This window comes from Chlorocebus sabaeus, chromosome 24 (genome assembly GCF_047675955.1).
Source record: "Chlorocebus sabaeus isolate Y175 chromosome 24, mChlSab1.0.hap1, whole genome shotgun sequence".
Taxonomy (NCBI): Eukaryota; Metazoa; Chordata; class Mammalia; order Primates; family Cercopithecidae; genus Chlorocebus; species Chlorocebus sabaeus.
Genome location: NC_132927.1, coordinates 3,005,925 through 3,025,380, shown reverse-complemented (window position 1 = coordinate 3,025,380; position 19,456 = coordinate 3,005,925). Strand labels below are relative to the sequence as shown.

Sequence of the window (19,456 nt, the reverse complement as noted above, 5' to 3'; positions counted from 1 at the left end):
ATCTGGGGTTCTGCAGTCCTAGATTGGGGCCTCATACATCCGGATTGCCTGGTTATTGGCTAGAGTAAATCAGCTCTGCTTCACTCACCTCTCGCCAGCAATCCGTACTTGTATTCTCATGGCAAAAGCAGAGGAATGAAAGTTGAAAGAAAAAAAAAGAATAAATAAGTAAATGGTTTCAAGAAAAAAAGGAGAAGGCAGAACTGTCACTGCCTATTTTTCCCTATCCACACCAAACTCTATTTCAGCTGCCTAAATGTTTCTCAGGTTTCTTGACTCAACATTTTTATCAATGATTTCCTCTTTCTTCACCACATCATTACTGATATCTTATTCTCCTGTATTCTTTACTCTGTATACTCTATAACTGATTTTCTATATCCTATAACTGATATTTTCAAACCTCCTCATGCATTATACCTGTTAACTTCCCATTGACCAAACCAAATTACATGGTTGAAGGTAGAATCCAGGGAACAGAGAAATAAACCCCACCTTTTAATGAGAGTAACTACAAAGCCACATGGCAAAGAGATCCCTTTGTAAGGAGGGATGAAGAATTCAGGCTATCCCTGCAGTTTATGGTAGATACACCATCAACCATTCTTAGATAAAAAATTTCTCAGGGCTTTAGGGACATTTCTACATGGTTTCATTAGAATATCTATATCTATATCTATCTATCTATCTATCTATCTATCTATCTATCTATGTATCTATGTATCTATCTATCTATATGCAGTTCCCAATCATCTTCCCTGGGTCACCTCCCCACCCACCCTGAAATCTATTTCAGCTGCCTATGTGTTTCTCAGGTTTCTTAACATTTTCATCACTGATTTCATCACCCTTTATCACGTTGTTACCAATATATATTTCCTTCTGTTTTCTTTATTCTCTCTACTCTATAACTGATTCCATCACGTGCCAGGTCAAATGAGCCAGAAAAATAGGAAGGTCTCTTCCTGCTTACCCTCTCTTTACATTTTCCAATGGATCATGTCCCATGACTGCTACCTCTGTAATATTTGCTTATGTATTTTTCTTTTCTGTTTCCACTGTCACAATACTGATTCATGCTTTACCATTTATAACTACTGAAATATTTTACTTCTCTTTCTATTCTAACCTGATCCAGAATAACCTTTCTAAAATGAACATTGTCATGGGATATCCTAGCTCACCATCTTCAATGGTGCCCCAGTGCCTGTAGGACATAGAATGTGAGGACCTTCGTGATTTAGCTCCTTCTTACAGTACCCCTAAATTATGATAATACTAATCTGGAATAATTTAGTGTTGTTTCAATAAGCCTGGCTGATTCTACTTATTTGATTTGAGTGTCTCATATATATATATATAAAAAATATATATAAAATATATATACATATTTATTATATATATATATTACATACACACATAAACACACATACATGCAGAGACACACACACAACTGGGGTAGGGAAATCAATAAAAACATAGACTTTGGAATAGGGAGGATCCGAGTTTGAATCCTGGCTACATCACTAACTAGCTATTTAAATTTGGGCAAGTGAACTAAACTCTTTTAGTATAGTCCTTTGGTCTAAATGTTGGTTTACATATTTGTGTAAAAACGCACAACTGTAAAAATACACAAATACATCGGGTATGTATCCATCAGGTCTCAGTTCAAGGACCATCATCTATCTGAAACCCTTTCTAAATGACCTAGAGTACCTTTCTCACTCTGTATTTTATGCCTCCACTACATTCTGTGTAGACCTTTATCATAACAGCTGTAGTACATTAATGCACCTATTGCTTTACATCTGTCTTTGGTTTTATAGACTATGGTTTTATAGACTATTCTCACCTTATTAAGATGACTTCTTATTCATCTTTCTAACCCCAGAATCTAGCATGCAACAGATTTGGTGTCTGAATAAACTCAGAGACAGGTGGTAGGTACAGTTTCCAGGTGAAAAGGAAACATTACACATATACCCAGTATACATGTTATATATTCTCTTGATATTAAATAAAACAGACAGAAGAAAATAGACTAAGCTTGAATTTTCCTCTACTCTCTTAAACGATATCCCAGGCAATTTGCCACTTACTCTTTTTCAATCAGTGATTACTTCCTAGAGCTCTCTCCAGATGTATAAAATGACTGGTAAGTCAGTCTTATAGAACCTGCCAGAGTCAGCTCTCCAGATGGTACTAAATGTGTCAATAACGAAAATATGCCAGTGTTAATGCTGTCCTTCATTTCCATATACCTGATGAGCCAAAAGAATGAGAGAATGTCAACTTTTACAATAGATGGGCCAAGTACTGGAACAAGAAGATTTTTGCCTTCAGGAGTACCAATAAATCATTAAAAATTTTATTCTACCTCAAGAGATAACTCCCCAACGATATTCTTAATAATGAGGACTTACACACAAGAGAAGCGAAGAAATTTAAAGTAAGACACAATATACATATTAAATGTATATTAATTTCAATAACCTGCGTACATTCATTTAAATGGTACACATGCAGATACCATTCAAGGCCTCCAGGTAAGAGTAGCCAGACTCTAACCAAAGCAGAAGAAGGAAGATCTTGTGGCATCAGAATTTCACCTCTTTAAGGGTTCTTTTTCCCTCCTACTATGAAATAATAAACATATATTCAGTTATCACTTTTTACAGTCATAATATACCACCTGAGAATGCCTAACAATGAATTGCATAGTGGAGAGCTGACCATAACCCTGAGTTTCTTCCATACCCATTGTCTTCTGCTGGCCAGAAGTTGCCAGTTGGCCAGCAGAGTAAATGGTGTCTTCACTTGAGTATTCTGAACTTAAAAGGTCATATTAAAATTGATAGTGACTATCCAAACCAATTAGAGAAGGATTAGATAGTGGAAGGATTTAAAAGATTTGCAGAAATAAATAAATAAGAGCCATGAGAAAGTGCACATCATGAATAAGAAGAAGACAGGAGGTAAAAATAGAAAAGCAAAAAGTAGCCACAAGTAAAAGCAGAGAAACAAATGGAACAATAGAGTGATTAGTAAAGGCAACAATGGGCATTTGCCTACAATGAGACAACTGAAAATTTCTGGGGAGACACAAAGAACTCCTTGAGGACCCCAGATTTGATTACTGAAGCAGCTTCTTGTACTTTCCCTCTTCTCCTGTAAACCTACAATGAACTCCCATCATAAGTGGAAATCTAAATATGTTTACTTCTTATTTGGAAATAACTTAATAATGCAATGGGAAAGTGTAAAGAAAATGTATGTGTTTCTGCTGGGCAGCATTTACAAGTCAATTTTTCTTTAGAATCTAACCAGGATAACAGCTCGGAACTTTTAACCTTCAGAACCATATTAATCTGTTCCAACTCTTTCATCTTACTGCTAATATTTTGTTAAGTATAACTTTTTCCCCATCATGAGTCAATATTTTAAAACAGTACTTAGCTTAAGAGAAAAAATGTCACTTAATAAGATAATATCATCTCTCTCAGGTACGTTAAAGTTCCCTCTTAGTTCATTAATGTAAATCAAAATAAGTACATTAAGCTACTAGTCATAAAAAAGTTCAAACCAAAACACAAATGAGATAAGATGATTCTCTAACATACTTTTCCCAACCAGTATTTGATCTGTAACTCTCAAGACTTCAACTGATCAATATTGTCTGCCATAAAAATGCCCATGATGGAAGCCAAAATGTTTTAAGAAGTTCTTCTTTCACTTCTCCTAGATTAACTCTTATACGGGGTTGAAAAGATATCCCTTGACCACTAGCTATGGACAGAACCACTTCTGCCATATACAGTTGGTCAAAGTCGTCACAAAGCCTGCTCAGAGTCAAGGAATAGAGAAGTAAACTCTATGTCTTGATGAGAGAGTGGCAATGTCACACTGCAGAAGAGTACACAGGATGGGAGATCTCTGGTCATCTTTGGATAATACAATCTGTCAGCCTCCAAAGTTAAAAGTGCGAGCGAGCACAGATATATTTTACAAAATATCTTCTGCATTTTTTTCTATTTTTATAGTATTTTCACAATACTTGGCATGCAGCGGATATTTTTACACAAGTTTTATTTTTCAAGCAAGTTTTGAAATATTTCTAGTACTGCCACACAGTATACAAAAAGTAGAGGTGCTATTTTTTTTCGGGGGTGGGGGTTAGATACAGACAAGAAGATGCTATCTATAAAATGTGGTTTAAATTTTCAACTGCAGTAAGGTTATTGTTTGCCTTATGTTTTCTTTGATGAAAGTGGCCAGGAAGACTTCCATCCTGAAAATTTCACCTTCTAAAAGCCCCATTTGTTGAGTACTATTTCCATGATTACATAACTAGATTTGATCTCCAGGTGTGTGGACTATGCATGTACTTAACCTGAGGTTGATTTGTCTCTTCTCTAAGGATGCATAAAAATTAGTTTTTAAAGGTTCCTATAAACTTTCATCAGCTAAGTTTGTATTAAAGAAAAAAAGCAAAAAACCAAAACAGCCTTCAGTATTCTAGATAAAGAACCTCCTTTTGATTGTTGCCAGGGAGACCTCATCTGAAGCCTCCCTCTATGCTGGACATGCATTGGCTCATATTCATCACTATTGACAGTCTCATATGTGTCACTGTCCAGCAAAAATCCTATCTGTTGCTATTAATAAGTACCCTTTGCCACATTGATTAGGTGCTTATCTGAGCTTTACAGACAACAACCTCCCTGCTTGTCTCAGAAGTCTCATATTAGTCAGAATGGTACCCCTAACTCTTTACTCCCTATTTTCATGACTTTAGGTACACACAGCTTTGACCTTAGATATTTTCTTTGTACCTCTGTCTTAGCACTCAAATCAAGACATTTTCTTGAACCTTGTTACAGTGTTAACTCTCAGACAACCACACTCTGCTTTGTGCATTTCATATCTGGCACTTTCTGGAAGTCGTTTGGTTATGGCAACTCTGCCTAAACTATAGATGGTAGAAATCTCCAAGCTAAAGTGTGGGGCTTCTAAATAACATGCATACAATAAATTTTAAAAGGATGCACTCAAATATCCCATTTTTAACATGACTTAACTCCATTTCTTGATAACAATAACAATAATTAAGTGGAACTGGCAAACTATTAGATCTAGTCCAGTAAATCAGTGGTATGACATACAAAGTAGTTATTAGGAGGGAAAGGAGAAGCTTGTTCCCAGCTTAGCTGTAAACCATGCTCAAATATTCAGATGCTACTGTAACTCCCTAGAGAGCCAATGGGTTGACCTCACTAGGAATTTATTTCATTGACATGTCCACCTCGAAAGCAGTTTATCCAAAAGAATGAGGCATGCAAGCTCAATTTGAGAATGATACCAATTTAGAAAGAGAAGGCAGTTATCAATAGGTGCTTTATGTGAGTTTCATGGCCTCACATTTGTATTGTAGGAAAATTGACTTCCAGAGAAAATAAAAGCTGTTTTCACCAAAATCTCCATGAGATATTGCGACCATGAAGTCCAATATGAAGTGGCTACTCTGGTTGCTTTATCTGGGACATATGTATCCAAGCACACCACAAACGTGGGAGAAAGGGCTTCTCTTTCCCTAAGCATAGAGCCGAATGGCCACATGGTGATTCCTCAGCTTCAACAATAACTTTAGTTTTGGTGCAGCAAAGCAGCTTCAGTTCAATAGAATATTGACATTACTCAGTTTCAGTGATTTTTATCCAGAGACTATGACAATATCAGCAGCCTTAGAGTTCCTTTGAAGGATTGTGTGGACATTGATTATTTTAGCAGCATACATTACTTGAGAAGTATAGACCAACAATGAGAGCAAAAAGGAAAATTTTAAAAGTTACACAGAGGTCCCAAAATAATTGGTGGAACTTTGAGAGGGCCTACAGTTTCCACAGTAGAAATTAAAGAAGATACGGAAAACTATTGATTGTCATTTTTAAGCTTAGTTTATATTGGTTTTTTCATATAATTTTTTTTAAGAAAAAACAAGATATGAATTAAGATGTAGAATTGAGAAAAGCCCCAGCAGAACATGGGGATGAATGTTAAACATTGGCTTCTCTAACCCTACAACTTTGCAATCTATTCCCTGCCTACCTTTTCATCTTTCCTTATTTTGTTTATACACATGAAGGATATTGGATGATGGAGCCACTGACCTGTGCCTCTCCACAAAATAGATCCATTATATGCATATAAAAAAGAGTACGCATAAAAACAAACACCATGCTTGAAATTAGAGGAAAACATTTCAGTAGTACATTCAGTTAAACTTGCTGTTCTTATTTAGGATGCTATTATAGCTTCTTTGCTAGAATGTTGATTTCTAGAATTGTTCGCTGCTAGCAACTCACCATAAAATTCAAGAAGTGTGTCATAAAAGATCTCATCAAATATAACAGTTAATCAGATTCTTTTAATTCCCTGCATACATTTTCTCAAAATAACACATAGTATCCTTAAGAAAATGAGTTCTAAAATATGATCAAAGCAAAAATAACCTGTTTCTGATGGAAGCCCAAAGTGTCTAGCAAATACCTTTCTAATTCATATAAACAGAGACAAATAGGTTAATTTTGTTTATTGTTTTATTTTTAACAGCTCTCAGCCAGGATCTCATTTACACTTTTTTTTTTTTTTTTTTTTTTACTATAACTCTCTTTTAAAAGGGTATTTCCTCAAGACAAAGAAACTTCCTGGCATAATTGGCATGAGCATGTTATGTGAAATTGAATTATGTTAGCCAGCATTTCTCTAATTACCATTTTTTCATGGGCATCTATTATTCAACAATAATATTAGAAAAATAATTAATACCTTCAGGACAAGGACCTGAACTTTATGCAAATATAGATTAGAAAAGTCCAAATTATTTTTTAATGAACTATATGTATTATGTCTCCCTATCTAGAGTTCATCTGGACCATGGCATTAAATAAGCTTAGAGTTAATTAAGCGTGTGATAACTATTCCTGGCTTCTGCCATTATTAGTATGAATCTGCCAGCTCAGAGGCACTCAGCAAACATGAAAATACTTTATCAACACCCCTCTCCAAAACACCTTGAAATATTTCAATCCTGTCTATACTCTTGGGATAATTCTAGAAGCTCAAACCTATTGGACCCATTTTGAAATCCATTACTTTTCTATTTATATCAATATGAATTTCAGGAATAGAGGAGGCTTTCTTTGTAGATGTTGATTTATATTAATAAGAGCTACAGCCAAACAATTGCTCTCAAGCACATGCACACACGAAGGTAGGATAGCTCTTGCTGCAGAGATACTGGCTCAGGCAGCAGATTAAATGAATAGATTTGCTTCATATTTGAGTGTGCTAAATTGAATACAAGTCATAATAGAAAATCTCAACATGAAAATGAAATCAGAAGAGCTTTTCAAATTTTCAGGAAGTGAATGACAGAATCGCCCTTTCAGTTTAAAAAAAAAAAAAAAAAAATCTTCAGACCACTCATTAATAGCTGATCCCATGTTAGCACTAGCCAAACTAATTGAATTGAAACCTACTCAGAGGTTGTGTTAGTTAGAAGAGTGAACCCTATTGGAGCAAGTCCTTCTAAAATCCACCCAAAATTTGAAAGAATTATTACTTATATAAGATAATCCTATGGATGGAGAGGAGCGGTGCCATGAATATCAAGAGAAAAGCAATAGACATTCATTTTCTATTAGGAACTCAGCAGGGAAAGGAAAAAAAGCAAAGTCAAGATGAATTTTCCATGGGGTGGGTTCAAATTCTATCATAAATCCTAAGGCCATATTTCAACAGCTGTGGCAAAATTTTTTATAGGAGAATGATTTGACATTTGAAGAGTTATCTTTCCAATCTCTTCCATGTAATTCTGTAATGAAACAACAAATTCAGGCATCCTGGAGAAGGCCTGGAATATCAAAAACCAATAGATTGTGGATTCAGACAAACCAGACTTTAAGTACAAGCATAGCCATACACTACATGAGCTACCTTGGAAAATCAGTTAACTTTTCTCAGCCTTAGTTCTTTCTACAGAAAGAGAATTCACTACACAAACAGAGCCATCAAAGGGCATGTACCCAGCAAATATTTTGAAACATAACAGGCATTCAATAATTATTTGTTCACTCATCTCACTTTCTTCAGATATTATCTTCACTCTATTTTTATGCTATTGGCTACTGTTCAAAAACTTCAGTCGCTTTGTGCGATTTTGCCTTCAGTCTTGTATATTCTACTTTTATCTCAAGGTGTTCATCAGTTTGACCCATATAATATATCTTTTGAAATACCTCAAGACCTTCTGTCTCCACAACCTCACTCCATTCTTCCTCTAGGGTTGGAGGAAGAACAGAACAATAGTCAAATGGAATTAATAAGAATAGGCTATTGTACCAGAAGGTGGAATTTCTGTTGGGAAGAATAAAGGAATCATAATGACAGCTAGACCCAGGCAAACACATTCCTGTCTCCCGTGAAATACTCTTCCCCTTAGAATTCCTTGTGGCTAATAGGTTTCTTTTCTTCTTGGAAGAAAAACACTCACAACTCTGGAGGAAGAGTTCAGGAAAAAGGAACTAAGAGACAGGATAGTGAGGCCCACACATTTTTTAGGGCAAGGTAGTCCTCATGACACATATGAAGTACAGGTTTGTTCTCTGGAGGGATGGACACATAAGCATTTCAGAGCCAAATCAGTAATTATTCTCTTTCCTTTTGTGAAATGATATCTGTGCACATGGGACTCAAGTTGAGATGGTCAAGGGTGGCTGCAACTGCTGTATGAGACAGGTAGAAATCTCAAAGATTTGATCCTGTCCACATGCTATCACTAACCTTCTAATAGTTAAATGAAGGTAGCCTGGTTTTCTTGAGTTTCATACAAAACAGTTTATAATATTATAAAATATGATTTTATAACTTTACTATAAAGATTTAGTACCTCATAAAGAAATTTTGAACTTCTTTTCCAAAAATGAATATAAAATATTTGTTCATATCATATACAAGAACTCTCTTAGGTTACATATTCAGATAACTATTTATAGACACTAATTTTTGATGGATCACTATGGTCAGCTACATAATAGCACCTCAAAATATTTACATACTAATCTCTAGAATGTTTGGATGTTTTCTTACATGGCTAAAGGAATGTTGCAGATGTGATTTAATTAAGGATCTTGAGGAGGGGCAATTATCTTACCTTATATCACGGACCATAACGTAACCCTCAGTGACCTTATACAGAGGAGACAGAGGGAGTTTATTGCAGGAGATGATGTGAGGGTGCTGCTGACTTTGCAGATGAAAGAAGGGGACCTGGGTTGAGGCATGCATCTCTAGAAATGGAAAAGGTAAGGGATCACATTTTCCCAGAGAACCTCCCTAAGGAACGTGGCCTTGGCAATACCTTCATTTTGTCCCAAAGAAACCCACTTTGAGATTCTGGTCTCCAAATCTATAAAAGAATACATTTCTGTTTCAAGTGACTAAATCTGTGGTAATTTGTTACAGCAACCATGGGAAACCAATAAAGTCAGAAATGTTCTAACCAAATAGCAACTGAGGATTAAATAATTTATAATTTGAGTATGTGAACAGAAACTAAAGCTTTTCCCAAAACCTCCAAACTTGATTAGGTACTTTCACAGCATAGCATAATCCTCTCTCACTGCATCTCTCACATACACCGAAACTTAATTGTTTAGTCATCTCTCTTCTCCAAAAACCAGAAAGTCCATGAGAGCCTGGTTTCATATCTGCCTTACTCATCTCTGTATCCCTAAAGTCGAGCATAGTAGCTGACACATAGCAGAATCAATAAACATTTGTTGAAACAATAAATATGTGAATGAGAAAATGAATGAATAAATAAATTGTTTAAGAATGGTGTCAAGCAAGGAGAAGCAAAGCAAGGCAACAGAGGCAAAAGAGCATTACCTCACACATGTAAATTGTTGTCAGTATAGAGAAGAAAGCCAATGGATTCAGGGGATTTTTTTCATGCTCTTCTTGATCATCTTTTGCTAAGTTTCAAGAGGCAAAGCACAAAAAGGCAGCCAAATGAAATCAAAGTTTTGTATTATCTATAAACTTTTAAAGAGACCTTAAATTATCATAAAATGTAAGCATTTATAGATGATCATAGGATCAAATATTTAAATATTTGAAAGATTTCTAATTCATTTCACAAATTGTATTTTAAATGTATTTCACTCTACTATATAATGCAAATACTATTATTTACTATTGTATTGTGTTATTATATGGTCTAAACAATGCTTCTTAGTAACAAATTACAAATACAGTACTTTTACCATTTTACATAAGCCAATAATCAATAGTCAAATTAAACAGGGAAGTTGTATCTTTAAACTCCAAATGTTTTACGTACCCCAAATGGTTGTGTTTCCTGTCTCTACACAGGAAAGACAAAGAACATTCACTAAAGTTTAATTCTCCTTGACAATCAGCACTTCTCTAAAACACACTCAAAGACAAAGAAATGGGAGGTTCTACTTTGACAGCACCTAAACCACCTGTGGGGTAGGTTTTTTGTCCAGTGACTTGCTCCTTGCAATTACTAATATTGCTCAGTAAAGAGGGCTAAGTTTTTCCCGCTTTCTAATATATGTAAAAACTTTGTTTGTAAAAGTTTTTACTATCAATAAATGCATTTCAATCATAGCCAGTCTATGTATCCCAAGCTAAACGCTTTCTTCAAACAGAAGTGCATATCCTGGAATCTTTTGCACCTGTTAATTTGAAAGCAAAATTTGGATCTGAAACCTTTTTTTATTTTTATCTAAGCACTTCTTTACAGCTGTTCAAACTAGTATGATAATATGAAAATCACATATCATTTATTCAGAAGGGAAATTAACTTTTATAATAACATACATTTCAGAAATTTCCCATGTAGATAAACATTGTTTTTCCCCCCCAAATTTAGATTCTTTTTACAAAGATTTGTTCTGTGTCACTGAATTCTTGTTTCTCTAGTTTGAGAGCTATATATGAATATTGAAATAAACTAGAGCAGTAGTCATTCATTGGAAAACAATACTAATACTAATATTAATGCCATTCATATCTTACAAAGAACTTCTCAGAGTTAATATATAATGTATAGTATTATATGCAAGTAATTCTCATCTGCATATAATATAGAAAAGTATGCCTGCCTTAGTATAACTAAAGCTGAATTTGAAAATATTTCCAGCACAAAATCCATTTTTAAGTATTGGTGATCATTAAAAAGTCAGGAAACAACAGATGCTGGAGAGGATGTGGAGAAATAGGAACGCTTTTACACTGTTGGTGGGAGTGTAAGTTAGTTCAACCATTGTGGAAGATAGTGTGGCAATTCTTCAAGGATCTTGAACCAGAAATACCATTTGACCCAGCAATTCCATTACTGGGTATATACTCAAAGGATTATAAGTCATTCTGCTATAAAGATACAACCACACATATGTTTATTGCAGCACTGTTCACAATGGCAAAGACGTCGAAGCAACCCAAATGCCCATCAATGATAGACTGGATAAACAAAATGTGGCACATATATACCATGGAATACTATGCAGCCATAAAAAAGGAGAAGTTCATGTCCTTTGCAAGGATATGGATGAAGCTGGAAACCATCATTCTCAGCAAACTACACAGGAACAGAAAACCAAACACCTCATGTTCTCACTCATAAGTGGAATTTGAACATGAGAACACATGGACACAGTGAGGGAAACATCACACACTGGGGCCTGTTTGGGGGGTGCGAGATTATTGGAGGAATAGCATTAGGAGAAATACCTAATGTAGATGATGGGTTGATGGGTGCAGCAAACCACCATGGCACATGTATACCTATGTAACAAACCTGCACATTCTGCACATGTATCCCAGAACTTAAAGTATAATAAAAAATAAATAAAATAGAATAAAATAAAATAAAATAAAGATTGTTAGCTATTAACAAATGACTCTCTAAAGAACAACACACATTTTGATTAGGAGCAAGGAAATGTAGCAAAGATTGCAAAAATTCCCGTCAGAGTTTGACATTAATACATTAGTCAGGCTAAGAGTTATATCAGTAAAGGATGAGTGATGAGAAAGCTTCAGGTATACCAACAGATGGGCTAAAGTACAGAACTGCCACGAACAAGATCTGACAATGAAAAGCAAAGAAAAAAATTCACAGAATGGTACCCTCGACTTTACTCGCCATCTGCTAGAATATTTGTATTAAGATCTTGATTTCTGGATTTAAAAGATCACCCAGACTGGGCATGGTGGCTCACACCTGTAATCCTAGAACACTGAGAGGTCAAGGTGAGGAGATCACTTGAGCTCAGGAGTTCGAGACTAGTTTAGGCAATAGGGCAAAACCCCATCTCTACAAAAAATACAAAAATTACCTGGGCGTGGTGGTGTGTGTCTGTAGTCCCAGCTACTTGGGAGGCTGAGGCAGGAGAATTGCTGGAGCCCAGGAGGTCGAGGTTACAGTGAGCCATATTCGTGCCACCGCACTCCAGTCTGGGCAATAGAGTGAGATCTCCAGCTCTAAGAAAAAGAAAAAGTATCCTCAATTTTCTTCTCACTCTAATACATCATGGTAATAATGACCTGAATTATATTTCTGTTAAGGCCATCTTTTAACAGGAAGATAGGTGAGAAAAGAATTCATGTTAACACAGCAGTACTTACAAAATTTAAAAAGTGATTATGAACAACCTTCCTATTTGCTTTAGAGATAAAAGAAGAAATACAATTCAATTTGGAGTTGATAAGAAATGGTAAAAAAGCAATCACTTGTTTTGAACATGGACTCTGTAAACTAACATATTTGAGCTGCTGAATACTTCACATGCCAGAGTTTAGTGGTCTTTAATCTCAGGTTGGCACCTCTAATGTTCACACAGATTGTTTCGAAAGGAAATTTGCAAAACAAAGAAAGATCAAAGTACATTTAAATATGTGGATGAGGCTGAAGTATCTATCAGTGGAAAAGATCTCCAAGATGGAAACTGTGATCTTTAAAAGACAGTTTCTGTTTGTCAGCAGAACCCAAACAAAACATCACTTTGTCCCAAAAGATGAAACCAAGGCATTTTTATAACTAGATTTGGACTATGGGCTTCCTAATTAATTTATGACTTCTAGCTCTGTATGGTAACGTTTCTTATCCATTTCTTGAAGAAGAATAACACCACACAATGAAAAGTTGTATTTATTAAGAGGCCAACATTAGGAATGGGCGAAGACTTAGAATTCGTGTAATAAAACTATCTCATGTTACAGGCATGAAAACGAAGGCATAGGGAGGGAAAGTGACTTGCCAAAAAGATGACACAACCTTTCCTCTAAAAGGAGGAAAGAGACTCCTCATCTCCATACCCACTGTCAAGTCCTCTTTCCCCCAATATTAAAGCACAACAAAGAGCAACTGAATGTGAGTGAATGATTTACCACACATCATGCTTGAGTTTTGGCAGCATTTCACTACTTTTTGAAGCCATAGTGCTCTGAGTTACTAAAGATTGACACTACTATTTCAGTGAAGTTTATTGTTCACATGAAACCATTACAAAGTAGAGTAAGAGACAGAACAAATTTGATTTTGAAGTTGACTTTTTGTGCTTAGAGCATGTGATGAGGGAAAATGTTCTGACAGTTCAAGCTTACTCAAGCTTAATGACAGATCTAAATTGGAGCTTGGAGATAAAAGAAATTCTTTAGTGATGCCTCAGTTGTCATTGATTGCTATGAGCAATTTTAAAGCTATTCAAGACGAGAATTGCCAGCTTGGTTCTGAAAGGGGAGAAAGTAGTACATAAGATTAGAGGCTGGTACAAATGCTATCTTGGTTTAAAAAGAAAGAGGACAGTTTAGTATCACACGCATAGGTGACAATCGTGACTACACATAGACATTTACCAGCAGGAAATGACTCAATGAATGTTTAGGGTAGTGTAAGCACCAGCTGTGCTGAGGAAGATGAAAATGAAAAGCAACTTCCCTTATAAGGATCACCAGCAGCAACATGGCTGGGGAGGGAGGGGGAAGAAAGTGGTTGCTAAAGCTGAGAGCTAATAAAAATAATCATAAACTATCTTCATAAATTACAGGATATGGTCCTTCTGCTTGCTGAAAATCATGGAATTAAAAAGATATAGAGTCCATTCTGAGAAATTCAATTTCATCAAATGGAAAGTGAAAGCATCTCCAATTCTATATATATACACTGAAGCCTTCATGCCCCATTTACACTACTCGTATTGAATCCCGTAAAAAGTTTCTGTCTATTGGGTCCGAATAAATGGTGGTTATCAAAATGTTCTATTTTTAACTGATCTTTTAAGTTGCTTTCTCTTTAGTATTTTTCCTGATAAAATATGCTAATTCCTTAAGACTGTTAATTAATTGATGTGCTTTCCCGTAAATAATTGTATCATTCATTTAAAGGTAGGAGCCAGAAACAGAAAAATTCAGCAATCTTTTAGGGCTTTTTTTTTTTTTTTTTTTTTTTTTTACAAAAAGAGTTCTATTTACAGGTAAGACAGAGGGTCCCGGGAAAAAATATAGCCCCAGTAGAGATTTTCCACTGGAGTACACAGCTCTCACCTGTTTGTTATCCCCTAAATATACTGTGCATATTCACACTCAGTGCCTTTTTAAAAAATGAAGCTGTTTTTCTATATAAAAATGGTTTTTCCAAGATTATTCTCATTCTCTACTTCTTACCTCCAACATCACTTTAGTGACCAAAAATCACATGTCAGAGAGAAATAAATATTCTGCCTTTGTATTTCCACAGCACACACCTCCAACATAGCAGTAGCACATACAATCCGTTTATTCCTTCACTATAAGAACTGCCCTATAGAATATTATTTGTCTCTGTATCTGTCACAGGAGTTAATATATTGACTTTTACAGAGGAAGTACTACAGAATATTTGTTCAATAAATGAATAAAAGTGGACTTTATCAATAGGATTGTTTATTTCTTTGTTTTCAATGGGAATTACAATAAAATATAAAATCCAGCTACAGACAACCTTGCCGGTGAATTTTTCTTTCACATATATCACAGAAATGTATATTTTACCCTAATATATCCTATACAAATATTTCATTATGTCTATTTTCCACCTAAGTATTTATTGTTAACAAAGAAATTACATAGGAATTTATGAGTGTGTTTGTATTATAAGATAAATAACATGTCTCCTTTTGTTTTGCAGCAATATAGAAGAACTCACTAAAAATAGTATTTTCTGCTGACCTAGACTAGAATTGATAAACATAGAAATGGAAAAATGACTTTATGGAAATGACAGAATCCACCTCCTTTCAGAATCATACCTGAGTTAGGGAAGAGAGGAAGTGAATCACAGGAATTCCTGTGTTGTTTCTCGCGGACATCTTCACCTGCAATATCATAGCTTTCAGTTACTGTGGTGAGATTCAGCCACATTATCTGTACTACACCATACCGTCTGCCAAAGTATTTCCTTACACAATTCTTTTATAGGAAATAAAAACTACTCTAATCTATTTATTTTTGTCATGTGGGTGGACCTGGGCAGCAAAATCCAGATGGTTTTGGTAAAGTGAGCTGAAAAAACCCAATGTCAATTTCCTAATAAACAAAAGCAAGTATTTTACAGTGTAAATTATGCCACATCAGGGAAATCTCATAGTCCACAAATGTTGCAAATTACTAATAAGATATCCAATCCCAGCAGTCTGGGTATATCCAGTTGTTATTTGTTTGTTTTTCACTAGAAATGATCCTACCAGCAAAATGCTGTTGTTTTCTAAATTCTTGTTCATTTTGGCAATGTGCTCTAATAAGAGAAGGGAAAAAAATTCATTGAAATAACCTCCCATGAGGGTGTTTGTTATCTGTGAAGGTATATATAATGTCATTGTCTTTATAAGAGCAGAAATAGCTCTGACCTTCTCAAGAATGTATACAATCGCCGGGAGTGGTGGCTCACACCTGTAATCCCAGCACTTTGGGAGGCCAAGGCAGGTGGATCATGAGGTCAGGGGTTCAAGACCTGCCTGGCCAACATGGTGGAACTCAATCTCTATGAAAAATACAAAAACTTAGCCAGGTATGGTGGCTCAGGCCTATAGTCCCAGCTACTCAGGAGGCTGAGGCAGGAGAGTTGTTTGAACCCGGGAGGTGGAGGTTGCAATGAGCTGAGATCTCACCACTGCACAGAGACAGAGTGAGACTCCACCTCAAAAAAGAAAAAAAAAAAAAGAATGTATACAATCAATCTAAAAATGGGATAGTTACACTTACTTAACATGCCTTATTTTTATCCAAATAAACGTGAAAAGAATCTAATATAATATTTGAAACTCTACCATAGGATATTATATTAGAAAAAAATAATAGTAGTCTTTTTATAATGTTTGTTCGCATCACAAAATTACTGAGAAGGAAAGCATTTCTAAAGTTACATTAGAACATTGTAATTCATGTTTGTGTTGGAATGATGGTTACCAGAATCTGGGAAGGGTAGTGGAGGAGTGGAAGCAGGGATAGTCATTGGGTACAAAAATATAGTTGGATAGAAAGAAAAAGACCTAGTATTTGATAGCGCATCAGGGTGACTATGGTCAGCAATAATTTATTGTACGTTTTTAAATAACTGTAAGACCATAATTAAATTGTAACACAAAGAAAGGATAAGTGCTTAAGGGGATGGATACCCCATTTATTCTGATGTGATTATTGCACATTGTATGCTTCTATCAAAATATCTCATGTGGCCAGGTGCAGTGGCTCATGCCTGTAATCCCAGCACTTCGGGAGGCCAAGGCAGGGGGATCACAAGGTCAGGAGTTCGAGACCAGTCAGGCCAACACGGTGAAACCCTGTTTCTACTAAAAATACAAAAATTAGCCTGGCATGGTGGCAGATGCATGTAATCCCGGCTACTTGGGAGGCTGAGGCAGAGAATTGCTTGAACCCGGGAGGCAGAGATTGCAGTAAGCAGAAATCACGCCACTGCACTTCGGCCGGGGCAACAGAGTAAGACTCCGTCTCAAAAAAAAAAAAAAAAAAAAATCTCATGTACCCCACAAATATATACACCTACTATGTACTCATCAAAGTTAAAAATTATAAAAATTATAAAAAATAAAAAACAAATTCTTCTCTTTTCTAGTAGTCCTCTAAAATTATTTCAAGAATGATATTGATGCTGTAACAAAATTATGCAAAAATTGATAAAGTAAAACTGCAAATTGGGTCTTGTAATAATAAATTTGCCCTGTGGTTTTTCTTATATAATACAGTGGAATCTTCTAGTACCCAAGCCACTCCAGAAGAGCAAGTTACCTAGCTTTTGAGAAAAACAAAACAATTATTCTTACAAACCACAGGAAACTTAGTAAATTAAAAGAGAAATTATGAATATTATTGAGAAGCATGAAAGAGACAATGCAATCTATTAATGTTCAGAAACAAACATCAGCTCTATACATAACTAATTATTGATAATAATAATAATTTTTCAAAATTTTCCTTTTCTGATACATTTCTGGCCACTACTTAACATTCCAGTTTGTGCCCTTGCCTACCTTACCATACAACAGACTCTTAATTTTGTATTGATTTAATGAATTATTGATTGAGTCTGTTTTTCTTCCATTAGTCTGAATATTTTGGAACTGATGCTGTATTTTCACTTACCCTGAAATTAACTAATAAAAAAGTCTGAATTACAACATTTTAATGCATCAAAATTGTTCTTTTAACAAATGTTCTTTTAACTTTGAAGAAATAGCAATTATATTCTCAAAGTCTTTGTTTCACTAACGCTGAGGAAATGAGGCTTTATTTTTAACGGGAAAACACGGTTGATTTATGGGGGCACATTTTTGGTTATTTTTATTTTATTTTATTTTTTTGCCCTTGTTAATTAAAAAACAGGAAAAAGCATGGGCACGGTGGCTCACGGTGGGAGGTCGAGGCAGGCAGATCATCTGAAGTCAGGAGTTCGAGACCAGCCTAGCCAGCATGGTGAAATCCCATCTCTACTAAAAAAAATTTAAAAATTAGCCAGGAGTGGCAGTTCACACCTGTAATCCCAGCCACTCAGGAGGCTGAGGCAGGAGAATGGTTTGAACTAGGGAGGTGGAGGTTGCAAGTGAGTCTAGATCACGCCACTGCACTCCAGCCTGGGCAACAGAGTGAGATTCCTTCTCAAAAAAAAAAAAAGGAAACATATATATTGAAGTAGTGTATTTGCTCTTACAATAGGTATATTTCTTGTTTTTTAAAATCCGATTCATCATTCAGGCAAATTATTATGTAATCTTATGTTTCCCTCTAAATTATATTAATACATGTATTCTCATGTGTAAAAAAAAAAAAAAAAAGAAAATCTGATTATTATACTTTCAAAGGCCAGGCCTATATGCCCCTCAACCTTTTCAACAATAATGTTTGTTTGTTTAATCTAAAACAATGAAACAGCTAAGGTTTAAAAACAGAGAAAGCCTCTATCAAACCTAGAAAGATTGGATTGATAACTATAATTATATGATAATCTGATATGAAATTGAATTTTTAATTTTGATAACATTTAATCTTTAGTTCACATAACAAGTAGTACTCAAGATTCAAGGATATATGAAGGTATGGTTGAAGAGATTGTTCTAGGTGGAAGAAGGCACTGTAAATAACAATTACCAAGATGCTGCTGTGAATTCCTTTTTACTGTTCATTATAGCAAACTGCTGTAGAATTTTCACTCTATTCTGGGGAGCATCATAAAAGAGATTCTGGCGTCTGTGATCTTTTGCTGGGTCAGTAGTGATCCATCAAATATGTACCCCTCGGGAGATACATATTCCTTGATGTGAAAGTTAGAAAATACTTCAACTCTATTACTTTCTGTATTTTTTTACATTTTAAAAATGGAGCTTGACTTTTCTTCCTAGCACACTATAGGACATGCCTGAAACTAATGGACTTCAGACTCATCTAGCCGAAATAATGCAGTCATCTATTTTAATCTGTAGTGTTTGTGGGGTCATGTCCTTCTTCACATTCCTAATATTTTTATTTATAATATCTCTTTTTTCCCCTTTGATCAGTTTTTCAAATGTTTACCTCTTTTCTTAGTATTTTTAGCAGATGTATTTTAATTGTATTAATAATTTTCTTTGTTTGCTTCTTTGTATATTTTTACTTAATTTCTCAATGTCTAACATTATATTTACTCTTCATTTCTTTTACATTATTTGGATTTATTCTGTGTTTCTTTCCATTAATTTTGGGGTTGAATGCCCAGCTCATTTATCTCAGTCCCTCTGGTGTAATGACATCACATCAGGTAACTTTTAAGTCAATATCTTTCTCTCTATGTAACATTTGGTTATATGTTGTAAATATTGAGGTGTGGTAAATTCAA

The 19,456-nt window shown here is 35.2% G+C and overlaps 1 long non-coding RNA gene across 1 annotated transcript in view; it reads left to right on the top strand.

Moving 5' to 3' along the window:
* The window catches only part of LOC140710023 (uncharacterized), a 50,595-nt gene extending 36,247 nt beyond the window's left edge, over positions 1 to 14,348 (top strand). Inside the window, exon 4 of the long non-coding RNA XR_012090899.1 lies at positions 14,142 to 14,348. This is a non-coding gene — a long non-coding RNA (uncharacterized lncRNA). The remainder of the gene's footprint in view (positions 1 to 14,141) is intronic.
* Positions 14,349 to 19,456: the final 5,108 nt, after the last annotated feature.